The sequence below is a fragment of the Delphinapterus leucas genome, chromosome 9 (genome assembly GCF_059928025.1).
Source record: "Delphinapterus leucas isolate spDelLeu-1000000601 "Yukka" chromosome 9, BTC_Dleu_Yukka2, whole genome shotgun sequence".
NCBI classification, from domain to species: domain Eukaryota; kingdom Metazoa; phylum Chordata; class Mammalia; order Artiodactyla; family Monodontidae; genus Delphinapterus; species Delphinapterus leucas.
The window spans coordinates 13,394,475-13,398,135 of NC_143137.1; positions in this window are offsets into that span (position 1 = coordinate 13,394,475).

Genomic DNA, 3,661 nt, shown 5'->3' on the forward strand with positions numbered 1-3,661 from the left:
CTCCCTCACGTCGGCCCCTCCCCAGCCCCTCCCTTTCTCTTTCCTTTGCTTCAGCTGAATTGTCTCCATTACCTCTTCTCTTGAGATTTCTCCTCTGGTCCCCACCTTCTGGTTTCCTGGATGGTTGCCGCAGCTCTACCCTGGTGCAGGTGCTGCCCCTGTGCTGACGCCGCGTGGCCTGGGCAGGTCCCCAGTGCCCGTCTGTGAGGCCCCTTCCAGCTCTGCCCCTGCAATGCCCACCATGCTGCGTACAGCTCTGCTGCTCCCGGTCGGTCCTGTAACCAGGTCCTCCCTCCGTTTGCAAACTGGGCAGATGAGGATGGTAGCTCCTGACCAGCGGTCCCGACAGCAAAGGTGGGAAGGGGTTGTCTGGGGTCATCCCAGCTCTGGCACTCATTCATGGTGGCCTTGGGCAAGGCACCTCGCTCTTCTTGGCGGTTGCTTCATTGGTAAAAGAGGCTCTGCTGTTAGAATCTACCTCCTGGGTGATCCCTGGGAAGCCTTGACACTCCCTGGAGAGGCTGCTGTTAGAACCTACCTCCTGGGTGATCCCTGGGAAGCCTTGACACTCCCTGGCACCTGCTCAGGCACACAGGAAAGAGCAGAATGAGAATAAGCGCTTTCTCCGCCTACCTGAGCGGGTGGGGACTGGGGAGGACCTAAGGGCTATCTCGCCCCATCTCTCCAGGAGCCCGAGACCCACAAACGGCAGTTGCCTTGCCCAAGGTGGTGCTGCCATCTGGGAAGGTCAGAAGCCACCCAGGCTTGCCTTTGGCCAATATATATATTTTTTAAGGTGATGTATAGTTGATTTCCAGTATTGCATCTTTGGCCAATATTTTGATTTTGATTTGATTTGATCTGAGAGATATAGGAAGTGGATCAGATATTAGGGCCTTCCAGAAATATGTCCCCCCCCCCCCCCGCAAGGTGTGCCCTCTGAGAGGCAGCACAATGACTTACAGCCATTTGGAGCTCTGAAGGCTGAGATCAGGGTCTGGGTGGGTGTTAGCAGAGGGGACGAGCTGGCAGGCTTTAAGCCCAGAGGTGTGGTGCCCAGATCCTAACATGTGATGAAAATGTTTGAAGGGGATTCTTGCCGCCCCCTTATGTCTGAGGAGATTGCCTAGTTGGTCGGGAAACAGAGGGGAAGGCTCTGAGAAGAAAGAGGTGGAAGCCTTGTGTCCTCAGCATGACCCAGAGCCAGTCCGACTGCCCTACTGTGTTCTGAAATCACAGTGCACAGGAAGAGCGAGACCTGCTTAAACACAGAAATTCGTGCCTCTAAAAGAGTATCTCAGTCACCATCCTCTAGTTCCTCTCCCTGAAGTTTAACTGGATCTTCCAGAAGGAACAGAGAAGAATAGAAGCGTAGAGGGTACTGGGCATTGCAGGTATGATAGTTGAGACTTTGCCTAATGGTGAAAGATGCAGGCCTTCCATGACGCGGTTCTCTCTTTTTGTCATAGACACACTAATCCTTGTAAAGTTATGAACGCTTTAACTCTGTGGAAAAAAAAAACCATGACCCTTCAAAGTAAGCTAGGGGCATAGGAGTGAAACAGGTGGTGCTTATGCAAAAATTACAGGTGATTGTCATATTTGCCAATTCGGTGATTCTTTGAGATTTCCAGTGGTACCCTGACAAATGTCAGTGGTGACCAACAAATGCCACCTTCTCCACAGCACCCCATAAAGGGCCCCCACAGCTTCCAATCTCCCAGCCCCAGCACAGGACGCAGAAGGCAGGAGAGCATCAATTGGGGCAGGGCGGAGGGCAGCAAAGACAGGCCCTTCAAAGCTAGGGGAGGATGTTGGAGCAACAAGGCCCTCAGTCTGGGCTCTGCTCACCCCTTCCCCTGGGTGGCCTCCACTTCCCCCGCCCCATACTTCCCCTCCCATCCCACACCTCCTGGATGACATTTGATTGGGACCGAGAACAAACCCAGCCTGGGTTTGAGGTTTGGGTGGGATGCTTGGCTTGGTTTTATGTCCTCAGAGGGAGGCAGCTGGAGGTTGTGGTGGGACTGCGGGAGCTCGCATCCAGCTGCCTCTCGGCTGGGGAGAATGAGCCACGGATGCAATGCGAGTAGCATGGAATGAGGACGGCAGGAGGGAGATGGCTTCCTGGGGAGGAAAGGAGTAGGATGCCTGCGAAAGACTGAGGCAGCCCTGCCGCCAGCCCAGATGGTTCCGTGGGCTCAGGCCCATTCTCAAGGGATGAGGAGAATCTTCACCAAAGGCATGTCAAGGTGAGGCTGTGGACTTTCCCTGCCCCTAAAACAGGCTCCTTCCTTCCTTGCTGTACCTCCCCCAAATGTCACGGCCCCAAACATAGATAAATGATTCCTCTCCGCATCCAGCCTTCTAGATAAAATAATAATAATTTTAAAAAATAACCAAACTTCTCATCTATCATCTACTGTGTGTATAACTTTCAACTACACGCTGGCAGGCCAATGGCCTTGAGATGGAAGTTCCTGCCGGGCAAGGAGTCGAAAAGGAACGGGTCACAGTGACCCAAGCAAGGGGTGCCCAGTCTCTGGGGAGCGGTGTCAGAGATGCCTGTGGCTTCCAGAGCAGGGAGCATAACCAGGATGAGGGTTGAATACTTATCCAGAAACCCCCCTCCAGAGTGACTGGCGCTGGGCAGAGCCCTTGCTCTCAGGCAACTTGGTGTGACAAAAAGGCCTGGGCCCGTGTGACCTCAAATAAGTCACATAACCTCTTAAAACTTGGCTTCCCCACCCACAAAATGGTAGGGATAATATGTAATTGCCCAGGAGTGTGGAGTGGATCAGGTGCCATGACAGAGGTGAAGTGCCTGGAACTGAAAAGACACTCAGGATGTGTTTAGCATTCCAAAGGAATTTAAGCAGACATTAAACAATTTGGGGGAGAGGAGATGTTCAAAGGCTCCTTCTCAGGCTCTCTCCTCCTCTTATTCAGACTAGCCTCCTTTCCCTGGTCCCGCAGTTCTTCATTTAGCATATAGTGCCGGCTCTGTGCTGCTAGCCATGCTCTGGCAGAAGGCCCTGGACCTAAAAGGGCTGGGGGGAGGGGGAAGCTCAACTCAGAAGGGAGAAGAAACACTGCCTTCTGCCCTCCTCCCTCCTTGAACCTTTGCTCCTGCAAGGAAAAGAGATTAGGAAGAAAATAACAAACAGGGGCTGAGGGAGCGCACCCGCCATAGGCCAGTCCAGGTACTGCACCCTTTCCTTGAAGATCTGCTTTAATCCCCACACCATGAGGTCGGTTATAACCGCTTTTTCCACCATACGGATGAAGACACTGAGAGTGAGAGGCCAAGCAACCTGCTCCAGAGCCGGATTTGGCCGTTTGTGCCAGAGCCTGTGCCCCTCAACAGGATGCTGAAGGAAGAGGAAGGTGTGGATGAGAGATGGTCTGCAGTGCCTCGTGGTCGCTCTAGGTGGAAACAGCAGCATTCAAGATCAAGAATCAATCATTTAGACATATATACACTACCAAACCTAGGGTGGATAGCTAGTAGGAAGCAGCCGCATGGCACAGGGATATCAGCTCGGTGCTTTGTGACCACCTAGAGGGGTGGGATAGGGAGGGTGGGAGGGAGGGAGACGCAAGAGGGAAGAGATATGGGAACATAGGTATATGTATAACTGATTTACTTTGTTGTAAAGCA